Source organism: Pongo pygmaeus, chromosome 16 (genome assembly GCF_028885625.2).
Source record: "Pongo pygmaeus isolate AG05252 chromosome 16, NHGRI_mPonPyg2-v2.0_pri, whole genome shotgun sequence".
Classification (NCBI taxonomy): Eukaryota; Metazoa; Chordata; class Mammalia; order Primates; family Hominidae; genus Pongo; species Pongo pygmaeus.
In genome coordinates this window covers 74685822-74700980 of record NC_072389.2, presented here as the reverse complement: position 1 = coordinate 74700980, position 15159 = coordinate 74685822, and the positions used below count along the sequence as shown (strand labels likewise).

At 40.1% G+C, this 15159-nt stretch overlaps 1 protein-coding gene and 1 pseudogene across 2 annotated transcripts in view; both read right to left on the bottom strand.

Annotated features, from left to right (window-relative positions):
* The window catches only part of LOC129013861 (histone-lysine N-methyltransferase SETMAR-like), a 36637-nt pseudogene extending 23572 nt beyond the window's left edge, over positions 1–13065 (bottom strand).
* GLCE (glucuronic acid epimerase) overlaps positions 1–13161 on the bottom strand; it is a 126939-nt gene extending 113778 nt beyond the window's left edge. The window contains exon 1 of one of the 2 annotated variants that reach the window (XM_054451587.2): positions 12935–13161. The gene's annotated coding sequence lies outside the window, so the exon portion shown is untranslated. The remainder of the gene's footprint in view (positions 1–12934) is intronic. The other variant, XM_063652705.1, reaches the window with a different exon arrangement.
* Positions 13162–15159: the final 1998 nt, after the last annotated feature.

Genomic DNA, 15159 nt, shown 5'->3' with positions numbered 1-15159 from the left:
GTATTATAAGTGTGAATAAGTGCCCAAGAAAATGTTTTGCCAATTGGAATTATAACCAATGAAGAAAATTTAAAAAATTTTTAAAATTGGAAAAGTCCTTAAAGGATAGCTTGATTAAACCCTACTCAATCTATGCTTTAGTGCTTCAGTGAGTGAATGTTTACTCCATTCAAATTGTCACCAGCCTGGGCAACAGAGCAAGACCCCATCTCTTAAAAAAATAAAAAGGCTTCTTCATTATGAACCAATATTTTCCTTCCTCTAACTTTCATTCATTGTTCCTAGTTCCATCCTCCAGACAGCAATGCAAAAGATATGCTTAATCCTTCTTCCATGTGCCATCCCTTCATGTTTCACAGAATCTCAGACTTGAGTCAGGAAGAACATTAAAGATCATCCAGTTACCCAATCTAAAAAGTATTATCATATACCCCAAGTCTTCTTTCTTCCATGCTAAACAACCTCAATGTTTCAACTACTCTGCAACTGTTTCAAGACATGCTTCATCCTGATTACTCTCTTCTCACTACACTGTTTATCAATGCCTACCTCAAAATGTGGCAAACAGAACAGAACTAAGCTAGATGCAGAGTAGAAAAGAATAATCAACTGTTTTGGACAATATGCTTCAAAGTGTAGCTTAAGCAGGTGCTGGCTTTTGGGATAGTTATAATAAACCACTGACCCACCAACTGCAGACAAATAAGGAGACACACCCAGGCACACACCTCTGCTTAAACAAACACACATCTACTGCTGTTAGCCCTCCAAGATTCCTATCTTGTATTTGTGCAGACTTCTGAAAAAAAAATCAATTATAGGCCTGTGTTTATCAAATATTTACACATCAAATATAAAGTCTTATAACATATTTCGTAACATATATTTTCTACATACAGTCTGTCATTTTAACTATTAGAAATAAGGCAGTAAGAGTGAGTGAAGATCCTGATTCTGTATATATACCAGCATTCCCTTACAATTTTGAGAGTAACTGATAAAATCTTAAATAGGACATGATAGCTTCTTGAGGCACACCACTAAGAATGTACTGCAGTTTAATTTTAACACCAGCCCAGTAATCATCAAGCTCTGGATATGGCCATTTAAGCAATTACTAATCCACCTACCTATGTAACTATTCGGACCACATTTTCTATCTAGTCTAAAAAGATATCATAAGAGGATGTCAAATGCTATATGTATAACCTTGAGGGTGGGTCCCTTTCCTCATCTGTAAAACAACTTAATGAGACAACTATGTAAAAGCATTTAATCCAGTGCCCAGCACGTAATTTAAAATCCAATAAATGTAGCAATAATTCTATATATACTATGGCCAGAGTGTCTTCTGATTTATCTACTATTAATAGTTCACTTACCCTATAAAAAAAGAAGTGAAGCTAGGTGTCATTATTTGTTCTTTGTGAACCCATGCTGGCTCCTAGTGATCAGTGCCTTCTTTTGTAAGTACCGACAACACGTGTGTTCAATAATCTGTTTAAGAATTTGTTCAAGGAATGATACCAAGCTCTGATATCAGTCTATTATTGTCTGTAACCTTTACTTGTTTTCCCATATTGTACATACTTCAGCAGCCAAAATACTCTTTTATACATAATAGGTCTTCAAAAAAAATGGTTAATTGAATTCCCTTTTAAAAAATCAGTACGAATTTCTTAGTTTTGATCAATATAACATGATTATATAAGATGTGAACATTAGAGAAAGCTGAGTGAAGGGTATATGGCACATGGAAATCTTCTGGACTATCTTTGCAATTCTCCTATAAAGATATATTTCAAAATTGAACATTTTAAAAAAATCAAGATGATCTCTTCCCTCTGACAAATTCTTTCTTCAAATTCCCCAAATATTACCAATCACAATTAGGTGTAAATTCTTTCAGCGGCCCTTAGAGCTTTATAATCTATCCTCAGTAGGAGACATGAATTCCAGTAAACAGGAAATCTTTTAATACCCCTAACTTATCCTGGGCTACATCAATGAGTTAGTATTCAGTAAACAATAGTCATTCCCAAATTTTAGTTTCTGAAATAAGGGCCTTAAAAAGAATCTATCCCAGAGCCGGGCGCGGTGGCTCACGCCTGTAATCCCAGCACTTTGGGAGGTCAAGGTGGGTAGATCACGAGGTCAGGAGTTTGAGATCAGCCTGGCCAACATAGTGAAACCCTGTCTCTACTAAAAATACAAAAAATTGGCCGGGCATGGTGGCAGGCGCCTGTAATCTCAGCTACTCAGGAGGCTAAGGCAAGAGAATTGCTTGAACCTGGGAGGCCGAGGTTGCAGTGAGCCAAGATCATGCCATTGCACTCCAGCCCGGGCGACAGTGCGAGACTCCATCTCAAAAAAAAAAAAAAAAAAAAGAATCTATCCCAAAAGCAAATATCTTTTCCCTAAACCATTAAAATCCTGCAGAAACCAATTAAAATTTCTGACTCTTGTTGCTCAAACCATTTATTTAACAGCGACATTCAAGTCAAGCTCAGAAATATCTTTTATGTATGAGACAAATTACTACTATATATTATCATGAAAAACTGTCTTAAAATATTTTTAAAATATGTTTCTATTGAGGATGATTGGTTTTTAAATTAGGTAAATAAAAGTTTAAGTAAATGAATAATTTTATTTGCAATTATTCAAACTCAAATTTTCACTGTTAAACAGTAGTCACAGGAATTCTGTAAAAACTGTAACTGTCAAGCAAATGAATCCTAAAATGCTTAAGAATAAAGTATCTTTCCCCTAAATGTTTTCCTAAATACCTCCAAATAGCTTTCGTACATTTAAAGAGCTTCTTTCAGGTATCATCGGTCTAATTTTCAAAAACTTGGCTTTTCACTTTGGAACAGTACTACAGAATCAGTACTATAAACAGAAGTGCTATTGTCAAAGAACTGATCCAATAATAAGGAGAGCTAAGGCCACTTGTCTTATAGAAAATTACTGCCAAATGCTGTCAGACCCTGCTTTTCTTCCTTCTGGGCCAGTAGCCAGATACGAATCATAGCCAGACCCTTTCTAATTTTTAATACACAAAACGGTACACAATAACATATCCAAACCAGAAAGTATTTTAATGAATGGTTTCCATAATTCATCTAATGTTTTGGCATATATACACACACATTACACACATGCATGCACACACACAAATACATATACATACACTTACAAACATATACATATACACATATTTATACATATACATATATATGCATAGTCTATAATATCTTTAGAAGTATACATAAAAAACTGTTAACAATGGCTGCCTCTGGGACAACTGTTTCTGTCTCTGAATTTTGTTATGTTTTTGTAATAACTATTCAAAATTTATCTATTAAAAGGAGAAACAACAATAAAGAACATTAATTCTAGTTAAAATATATTTTACCTTACAAGACAATATCTGAGGCATTCTTTTAAAAATTGTTTTATTATAAATATTTTAATATCTAATTGTTTATGAAACAATTTAGTGTTTCAACTTCACTTATAACCAAAGAAATACAAATTAAGTAAGATATTTTGCTTATCAAATTGCAAAAGTTTTTTTAAAACTAATGTTTCATATTGGCATATAAGTTAGCATCTTTCTAGAAAGCAATATGGCAATGTCTAATTTTTTTAAGGTCTTATCTTTTGACTTAATGTTTTTATTCCTATTCTTTAAACAAATCAGGTATGGAGAAAGATTATGTACTAAGATTTTCATAAATGTTATTAGCAGAGAGAAAAAATTATTTTAATACATTTGAAATAATCTTATAATAAAAGATTAGTTAATTCATCTTTAATCATTTAATGATCATCTAGCGTGTGAGAGGAACCATGTGAGCTTAAGAATTACGTGTGTACGTATGTTTATTGCAGCACTATTCACAATAGCAAAGACTTGGAACCAACCCAAATGTCCATCAATGATAGGCTGGATTAAGAAAATGTGGCACATACACACCATGGAACACTATGCAGCAATAAAAAAGGATGAGTTCATGTCCTTTGTAGGGACATGAATGAAGCTGGAAACCATCATTCTCAGCAAACTATCGCAGGGACAAAAAACCAAACACCACATGTTATCATTCATAGGTGAGAATTGAACAATGAGAACACTTGGACACAGGAAGGGGAACATCACACACGAGGGCCTGTTGTGGGGTGTGGGGAGGGATAGCATTAGGAGATATACCTAATGTAAATGACGAGTTATGGATGCAGCACACCAACATGGCACATGTATACACATGTAACAAACCTGCACGTTGTGCATATGTACCCCAGAACTTAAAGTATAATTAAAAAAAAAAGAATTATGTGTGTATATGTGTGTATATATATGGAGATATGTTTTATTATATATTTAAATGAAGCGCTTTGCCAAAACACGAATTTTTATGGCCACCAAAACACATGCACAAAATTGTTTATGGTAGCTTTGTTTCTAAGAACTAAACACTGGAAACAGCCCAAATGTCTGTCAACAGAAGACGCAAATAGACACTCATTCAATGAAATAATACAGAGCAATGAAAAATAATTACTACTACTAACTCAAAAAACATGGATCTCACAGATGTAATATTCAACATAGGAAATTAGACATAAAAGAATGATTTGATTGCATTTATATGAATTTCAGGAATAAGCACAACTAATCTATAGTGATGGGTATCAGAAAAGTGGTAACTTTTGTTAAGCAATGACTAAGAGAGTACAGGAGGGAAGCTTTCAAGGTCCTGGAAATGTTCTCTATCTTGATCTGATTGTTGGTTACATGTTTACATATGTAATTCATTGAGCTGTATACTTATGATTTGTGTACTTTTTGTATATATTTTTTTCTTTGAGTCCTATCAAATTTTTTAAAAAACAGAATGGATGGGCCAGGCGCAGTGGCTCACGCCTGTAATCCAAGCACTTTGGGAGGCCGAGGCAGGCGGATCACCTGAGGTCGGGAGTTTGAGACCAGCCTGACCAACATGGAGAAATCCCATCTCTACTAAAAATACAAAATTAGCCAGGCGTGGTGGCACATGCCTGTAATCCCAGCTACTCAGGAGGCTGAGGCAGGAGAATCGCTTGAACCCGGGAGGCGGAGGTTGCGGTGAGCCAGATCAGGCCATTGCACTCCAGCCTACGCAACAGAACCGAAACTCCGTCTCAAAAAAAAAAAAGGAATAGATGGAATGGAAAGTTCCTCTTCCTCCATGCCTGCCAACAAGAAAGAAAGAAAAGAAGAGATGAGAGGCTTAGATCAAATGATCTTTTAACCTCCTGCTTTAAAGTTCCACTGTCTTATTAATTCAACAAAAATTTGAGCACCTACTTTGTAAAAGGCACTGTTCTATATGTTGGGGATATAATATTGACTAAAATGGGTAAAAATCCCTATCCTGGAGGGTCTTATGTTTTTTAATTTTTCACTTAATTTAACTCTTTTTTTTTGAGACTGGGTCTTACTTTTTTGCCCAGGCTGATCTCAAACTCCTGGGCTCAAGCAATCCTCCAACCTCGGCCTCCCAGGTAGGTGGGACTACAGGCGTGCATCACTGTGTCCGGCTCTTACACTTTTTTTAGTAGGGGTAGAAAGACAATAAAAATCTAGAGTATGCTGGATAGTGAAAAGCACAAAAAAGAAACAAAGCAGGCAAGAAGGATAGGAAGAGTACGTGTGGAAGAGATATTGTCATTTTAAACAAGGTGACCAGTAAAGTTCTCAGATAAAGGATAATACTTTAATTAAGAACTGAAGGAAGTGAGGGAAGGAGACATTTGGATATCTGAAAGAACATGTTAAAGACCTCATGAAACAGTGAGGAGTGTGGCTGAAGGAAAGTAAGCAAGGTAAGATTAGTAAAAGCTGAGATTTAAAAAAAAAAAAAAAACTTTTCCCAAGTCTTTTTCTCCTTCCACACCATTCCAACTCTTCATTTAAAGACTTAAGTAGAAACTTTTCTATATAGAAATTTCTGTAACAACTAGCCCAGCCCACATTTATCTAATCTTCTGAGCTGCTAAAGTTATACTACTCATGGTTATCTTTATACACTACCTTGCAATTAGATATAAACTGCCTTCCACTCCCAAACAGACCAAGCTTCTTCATGGCAGTGACTAGATTTTATGCATTTCTGTATTCCTATTAGTTGGCCCATGGTTGGCACTTAAATGATAACTGGTAAGACTGATGCTAATAACTCAGCAGGCATAAGATCAGTAAACTGTGGACAAATTTTAAGAAAGAAAAAGAGGACGGAAAGGAGCCAAGATTAGGGAACCATGTGCTTCAGACACTGGCATGTCTCCATGTGTCATGATCCAAAGTCAGGATTTTCTCTGATTGTCCTTAAGACTCTCAGATCCTCAACATTACTTTTATAAAAAGTCATTCTAGGCTTTTGTTTCTTCCCCTTTAGGGGGAAAATCAGGCATCTGGTATCCCTTTCAAGCAATAGTTTTTGTTTTGTTTTGTTTTGTTTTTGAGATGAGTCTTGCTCTGTCACCCAGGCTGGAGAGCAGTAGCGCGATCTCAGCTCCTTGCAACCTCTGCATCCTGGGTTCAAGCGATTCTCCTGCCTCGGCCTCCCGAGTAGCTGGGATTTCAGGTGTGCACCACCACACCTGGCTAATTTTTGTATTTTTAGTAGAGACGGGGTTTCACCATGTTGGCCAGGCTGGTCTCGAACTCCTGACCTCAAGTGATCCATCGGCCTCAGCCTCCCAAAGTGCTGGGATCACAAGTGTGAGCCATCGCACCCGGCCTTTTTTTTTTTTTTTTTTTTTGAGACAGAGTCTAGGTCTGTCGGCCAGGCTGGACAATCTCGGCTCACTGCCACCTCCGTCTCCCAGGCTCAAGCAATTTTCCTGCCTCAGCCTCTTGAATAGCTGGGACTACAGGCATATGCCACCACGCCCGGCTAATTTTTGTATTTTTAGTAGAGACGGGGTTTCACCATGTTAGCCAGGCTGGTCTTGAACTCCTGACTTTAGGTAATCCACCTGCCTCGGCCTCCCAAAGTGCTGGGATTAGAGGCGTGAGCCACCGCGCCTGGCCTCGAGTAATAGTTTTATAACATCAGTGTTCACAACCAGCTTAACAAAGAAAATCTTATAGACCAACTAACTGGGTGATCTTCAGCACGCCATTCCACCACTCTTGCATATGTGCTTCCTCATATGCTAAAGGAAGGATTGGATTAAATGGTCTCTAAAGTCCAATCAATCTCAAATTGTCTACTTTAGCTTTTTTGGAAGAACTGAATGGATAAACCTTACAACCTACTTCTTCAATTTACAAAATGAATTAAATATCTGTTAATAATTTTAAACACTGAATAAGCAGTCATATTCAGAAAACAGTGTAGTATTAGAAAAAGCATAGTCTGGAGACAGTCAGACCTACATGTAGTCATAGTCTGCATCTTAGTAGATAATGATGCTGAGCAAATTATTAAATGTTTAGGATTTATTTTGAAAATTAATGGCAATGTATGTAAAGCAATTACTAAAGCCTATATAAAAACCTGCATACATCAGCTACTATCATTTTCCAAGTAAAAAGCAGCCAAGGTAAAATATCTACCAAATAATATGTCCAAGATTTAAAACACCCAAACTAGTTAATATCTCTTCTAGCAATTTTAGAGATAAGGATTAGTAGTTGCCTCAAAATTCTACAAGACTTTTCTGCAAGTTTAACAGTGTAACCGTTACCTCTTAAAGTGCGAGAAGTCTTATTTCTTAAACACAAAGCTAAGAACTACCATTCTCATATCAGCTTATGGTCACAGGGCAAGAGAATAAGATACTTTAGAAACTCCCAAATTTTAGGAAAACAGGAAAAGACTGAGATTTGAGTTTAACTCATTTCTGACATCATGAACACATCAATCTTGGTATTGAGAGTTCAAACATGTAATGACAGCCAACTATGTGTAAACAAGCAACAGGAAGTCAAAAAGTAATAAGACAAATGTAAACCTGCCTTTGAGTCCAGGAAGAAAGAGAGACGTAATTACAACACATTAGTAAACACAAGAGAAAGAATGAACATGATACAGTGAGTATATAACACCTAGGGTTGGGAAGAGGGAGGACCAGAAGACAAAAAGCAGACAGTAAAGAAAGAAAAAAAGAAAAAATGGTAACTAAAAAAGAACTAAAAAAAAAAAAAAGCAGACAGTGCTTACGTTGTATCTTAAAAAATCAGTAGACTTTGCCAGCACGACAAGAGAAGGAAAGACATCCTAAACAGTGGAGAGAACATATGTGAAGGCTCTGAGTCAGGAAACAGTATGGCTCATTCAGTAAACTGCTCGTATTAGTACAAGTGCAGCTTTAGATTTATGGTGGGGGAAATGCATAAGATTAGCCAGATGATGAAAGGCCTTGTAACGATAGAGAGTTGGGCTGATAAAGTATGGGCCTTAAGAAAGAAGGGCAGGGAGAGAGAGCATCAGGAAGAGAAGAATAGCTAGTGGATGCTGGGCTTTATACCTGGGTGATGGGATGATCTGTGCAGTAAATCACCATGGCACATGTTTACCTGTGTCACAAACCTGCCCATTCTGCACATGTGCCCCTGAACTTAAAAGAAAAGTTGAAAGATAAAGAAATAAATCTCAGTAACATTTCTAAGAAAGAAAGAAAGAGAAAGAAAAGAGAAAAGAAACAAGAAAAGAAGCAATGAATAGATCTGCACTTCAGAAAAATCACCTTGGCAGTAATGTAAGGATGGATTAAAGGGGGTCAAGTCTGGAGGCAACCACTAGAGACCTCATTCTATATCCAGAGTTAAGTAAGGACATATTATTATATAGATAATCTACTACAGAACCAGGGATCGGAACTAAAAATAATAATGCTTTAACAGATAAAGCTAAATTATCCAAAGAAAATCATTCACCTTCATGAATCTATATTCTGGAATTAAATACTTGCCATGTATCTTTAAAAAGAGGCTTCTAAAATTAGGTATAATATGTAAAAATTACACGGAACTAGTTGTATCTTGAGAACTAGCTACTCTTAAGGTATCTCTTCCTTTTTGTACATATAATACTTCAGACTTGCAACTAAAAACTGTGTGTGTATATGTATATCTTTTTATACACATATTTTATATATTATACATATTATATACATATACGACTATGTATATAACAACATACACATATGTCGTATACGTATATATTAAAGCAAAAGTATATATTATATATAAAATGTATGTAAGTATAATTCATATATGTATATATGAAAACTGGGGCCCTGAAAGATTAAGGAATTATCCAAGGACACACCATGAGTAGCACAGTGAAGACTGGAATTCATGTCTTACGATTTCCTTTCTAGAAACTGCTTTAGTATATCATATTTATGATTCTAGAACTCTGAATGATAATTCAAAAGACACTTTGGTACTGTCATTTTCAGCAGTGTAATAATGAAACTATAAAATTACTTGTATGGTTCGTATGCTTCACAAGCAAAATATATCTATCAGATGTGTATATGTTTCACAAAAAGAAACTTCCTGAAGTCTGTACCACAATAAGAATACCTATTCCCCCACCCTATTCTCCTCTAGGAAATCTAAAAACTTCCTTTTTCAAACTCAGGAAACAATTAAATTTGATAAAACAAAGTCCTAAAATTAATTTATCTTTACATAATTAAATATCCAACAACCTTAACATGTTTTAACATTTTACTTAGGTCTATGTCTTTTCTTACTTTGTTATGCTACCCACCCCACCCTGCACACCCTTATAATTTTCAGATACTTGAAACACCCTTTTCCTTCATTAGTATACACGGGTGCAAGTGGCAACACTGACAAAAGCCTTATAAATACTGTACATTTCACCATTTGCATAGTGACTGAAATGTTTTAATTTTGGGGTTTCTCTAACTTGTACTTAAAAGTAATATCTGCTCATTGAAATAGATTCAAGTAATATGAAACTATAAAACTAAACCGCTCTCTTCTATGCCTCTGCAACTCCCTCCTTAAGTCTGATGTGTATCCTTACAGACTTTTGTATGCTTACGTAGCACAAGCATCTACAAAGAGTCAACATACATTTAACACCTAAAACTCTACTGATCGTAATTTAATCTTTCTTTACTAATTCAGAAGGCAGTTAACTATTTTGCTTGGTTTCTGATTATCACAACACACATCAATTGTATCATCATTCAGGGGTTACTAAAAAAAAAGAGAGCTGAATCTTAAGTTCCTTGTGTATTTCTTCCTTAGCAGTATCACAATTTTTAACTGTATTTATTTGTTTTCTTCCTCTCTCTGGACTTAAAGGGGAAAGTCACATGACAGCTTTAATCAGTGTACCTCCAGAGCTGTGACACCTAGCAGATAATCAAATATGTGTTGACTTATCAGTCTATGCCTTACTTAGAAATGATGAAAGCTGCTTTTCAGAAAAAAAAAAAAAAGTTTCTGAAATCTGCTTAATTTGTTCTTTGTCTTTCTCTCAAAAATAGGAAAAATAAGATCTGCTTACAGGTTTGGGGGCTGTCATTACAACCAAATATCTGCTCAAGCAATCAGTTGTGATAGCTGTAAATGTCAACTAGGTATTCTGGTCTGAATAACAACAACAACAAAACTTATTTTAACCCCTTCAAAGTGTTAAATGTTGCTGTGCGGGATTCCTTTGTTTTTCAAAATGATGTAAAATTCCAAAATTAAGTACATTATCCCTAATCTGTCTGGTTCTAAGATCAGAAAAAATGACATCTTTTAAAAAAAATTGTATCTAAGAGGCCTGGCATGGTGACTCACGCCTCTAAATCCCAGTACTTTGGGAGGCTGAGGCTGAAGGATCACTTCAGGCCAGGAGTTCAAGACCAGACTGGGCAACAGTGCAAGACCTTGTCTTTAATTAATTGAATAAATAAATAAATAAAATTAGTGAGGCGTGGTGGCACATGCATGTAGTTCCAGCTACTCTACTGGGGGTGGGGATGCGAAGCTGAACAGGGAGGGCTGCTTGAGCTTTGGAGGTCGAGGCTGCAGTGAGCCATGGTAGCGATGCTACAATCCAGCCTGGAAGGCGGAATAAGTCCCTGTTTCAAAAGAAACAAACCAAAAAACAAGAAAAAAAAAAAAACTGACACGAAGAAAAAGACTAAGGCAGGCAAAATTATTTGCTTTGGTATACTCAAATTTGTCTGTTAACCTCAGATTACATATTTACAGAACAGCTCTGAGTACGGACTTCACTGCCTGCCCCATTAAATTTCATATACAGGCCTCTGTGATAGCGTAACTAACCAAAAGAAATGTCAGGCAAACACATAGGCTTTCTGACCTATACGCTGTTGTTTTTTTTTTAACCAATACACATACATACAAGTCATTTTATTTAAATCCCACCTACGCCTACGCTAGTTACCAAAACCTCTGTAATATCCAAGGCTAAATACACTTTTACAATACAATGAAATTGTTAAGCAGAATTCTCTAAAAAAGCTCAATTAACCATCCTTACAGGTCACAGAAAACGCTTTTGCAGAGTTCTAGCTTTGGGATTTCAAATTCCATTGTTTTCTGGAGGCTGAATTTGACGTGATCCCTCTCTACAAATGCTTTTCAAAGGACAGAAAGAAGCCAGAGACAGAACACGCTTCCCAGCACTATCCGACTGCCTAATACTCACTCAGGCAAGACTTCAGAACAGATCTAATAATGCAGGATGAGCAAAGCAGACCACCACCTAGGAAAGCAAGCCAAAATCACAGTCTTCCCCACCCTCAACAGATTCCAGTTGCTCAGGAGCTGTATCCACGCTCAACATGCGGACACTGGCCTCCTAAAGAACCTGCAGACCAAACGCCCACCTAAGGTGCTGCCACTCTAGCTCCCGGAGCTCCAGCGAGACCAGCGCGCCCCCACAGGGATCCCGGGGCAGAGAAAAGAAAACTGCAGAACAAACGCACTGCTTCTTCAACTAGGCAACAACACCGATCAATCCTCCAACTAAGCATTGAGTAAATCTCATCCAGAGAGAAGGAGACCTTAACAAAAACGTTTCAGGATGCTGCCCAGCCTGCGCGGTAGCACTAAAGCCCTCTCCCGCCCTCAGCGGACCCAGCGCCCGCGGAGCCGCGCCCACTCCGAGAGATTGCCCGGGGGCCAGCTAACTCGCCCCGTCGCCCCCAAAAGACTGGAGACCATGCCAAGTTACCGCCCCGCTCCGGGCAAAGCAGAAACCCTGGCACAGACGCTGGTCGCCGCTGTACACCCTCAGCCCCCAACAATCCCCCAAGGCAGCCCCGGCCCCAGAGGAACGGATACATCGCTCTCTCACCCGGAGACACCGATGAACAGACCCCTCTCCCGGACACACTGCTTCTTCATCCCAGCAATGCGAAACGGACGCCCACGCCCGCTCAAAGAACCCCCAAGACCCTGATGATCTGCCTCCAGAGACAAGGTTTACACCGGTGTAAACCCTGCTAAACCGCATTCTCTGCCCCAAAGAGCTCGGGACCCGGATAAAAAGACCCCTTGTCCCGGAACCCCGCTACACCACCTCAAAGAAGCTCAAGACCCTGATAAATCTCCCTCGACGTCAAAGACCTAGGACTCCGTGTGCCGCCACCCACCCCCACCCCAAGCCGGAAGAGCCCCCAGGATCCCTAATACATTGCCCCCTCACCTCGGGAGCTCCGGCACCCGCTACACCGCCCTTGGGCGCCCGCGCCCGGATCCCACTGCACCGCCTCCTCGCCCCCCACACTCCCAAACCCCGCCAAGCCTCGCGCCCACCAGGCAGCGCCACGCAGCCCCCGGAGCCGCCCCCGTCAGGAGCCCGCCTGCTCCGGCTGCTCCGTGTCCCCGCTCCCCGACCGCTCCTCAGCGGAGACGCGCTCCGGGCTTTCTAACCTGAGCAGCGTCGGAGGGCGAGCAGACACGGGAGCCCTGAGGAAGAGAAGGAGACAGCAGAGAAGGGGTAGCTCAGGCCTGCGGTACCGCAGCTCCAGCCTCTCGGCAAGGAAGCGCTTGTGTGAGGAGAGCCCTCCCGCTCCGCGCGCAGCCGGGAGACCCAGCCACCGCCGTGCCCGCAGCTCTTCCCGCGAGATCCCAGCCACGGCAAGGGGCGGGGCCACGGCGGGGGGCGGTAGCGGTAGCTCCTCGAGTGACAGTCCTGGCAGCCTGTCGGCGGCAGGACGGGCGGCAGGACTCGGAGTCTACTACGACCAGTTGTAAAAAAGGAAAGGTGATTCTCCCCGCCCCTTCTCCGCCCCGCCCCTCCTCTTCTCAGCTCCTCTTTAATAAACTGTGAGCAAAGGTAGTAGTGACCAGAAGTAGTAGGAGGCAGTGGACGTTCGCAGTAAGGTAGCTCGAATGACGTGACGTGCTTGGCTTGTGTCTGGTCCTGCTAGGCCGCCGTAGATACACCTGGTTTGGGGAAGAGGCTGGTCTTCACACCGGTGTAAACCGAGGTGCGGTTACCCTTGGTTACAGCGCTTCCCGAAGTGCGCAGGGGATTCCCATCTTCCAGGTTGAAGGCCCACCTACTCCGGTTACCCGCGTCTAAACCTCCATTTAATTCCTTTTCCCGATTTGGGCCTCTCCTCCCTCTCCACCTCAAACAGGGCACCATTGTTAAGATGCCCATGTTTTCCAAACCCCAACCCAGGACATCTGGTCTGACAAAGGACTCGTCTGATGACTATTTATTTCTACGTACAGCCTTCCGGAGGAGTGAAAAGCAAATCTCGAGTTACCAACATAACAAATTCCAAAATTAATGAAAAGTCGTACCTTTATAGACCCCAGTGCCCAGTAGTATTTGGCACACCCAGGGCACTGAATAATGTGAAAGGAATGAATTAAGTCTGTTATACTTAAATATATGCAAATCTCGAGTTACCAACATAACAAATTCCAAAATTACATGACAAGTCGTACCTTTGTAGACCCCAGTGCCCAGTAGTGTTTGGCACACCCGGGGCACTGAATAAGGTGAAAGGAATGAATCAAGACTGTTATACTTAAATATATGAAATCTGGACCTGGCCCCAGAAAACTCGGCTTTCCTAGCCTTTCCTCTATAATGGGAGCCAGTGGCTTCACACTTAAATCCAGTCTCTTCATTATTATGCCTATCCTGTACCTTCATTCATCTTACCCTCTTCACTCCCTTACCCACAGCAAGAAGTGCCCTTTCTCCTCAAGGTTAAATCTTGCACCTGTGCCCTGGATCCCAGCCATTCCCAGATTTTATTCAGCTATTCTTTCTTTCCCCATTATTAATTTCTTCCTCTAACCTAAATCTTTCTCCCACAAACATAGTCTCGCCCATCCTTTGAACAGAACAAAGCCACCCAATCTCTTCCACCCAAACTACCTTCTCCTTTCTCCTAGGAATCACACTTCTTGAGAAACATTATGTTTGCTGCTGGGCACTGTGGCTCATGCCTGTAATCCCAGCACCTTGGGAGGCCAAGGTGGGAGGATTGCTTGAGGCCAGGAGTTTGAAACCAGTCTGGGAACGTAATGAGACTCCCCTATCTGCAAAAAATAAAAATAAAAAATTAGCCGGGTGTGGTGGCACACACCTATACTCCCAGCTATTCGCAGTGGGGGAGGCGGGGTGCTGAGATGGGATGATCGCTTGAGTGTGGGAGGTTGAGGCTGCAGCGTACTGTGACCAAGCCACTGCACTCCAGCCTGGGCCACAGATTGAGGCCCTGTCTCTAAATAAATAAATAAAAGTATATTTGCTGTCTCCACTTTCTCATCTCTTATTTTTCCCACTACAGCGTTGCTTTTGCTCACACAATCTGCTATTCTCTCAATGGTTACAAAAGACCTCTTTCCTCCTAGAAGAATGGTCTATTTTGGGGTGTCTTTCTCATGACCTCTCTCAGCTTATTGACAATGCTGACATCTCTTCCCTTAGTAGCTGCTTAACTACATTCTCCTGATTCTTTGGCAACTCTTCTTTTTTTTTTTCCCTGTCCCTTGTCCTGGTTTGAAAACTTGCATATTTGTGTCTCCTTATCTTATAGCCACACCTTGTGCATAATATGAAAAATGGCCACACACAGTTGCACACTTTGAGTGCCAATAAGTGGCTGAGACAAAAGCTGTTAGAAGAGTCC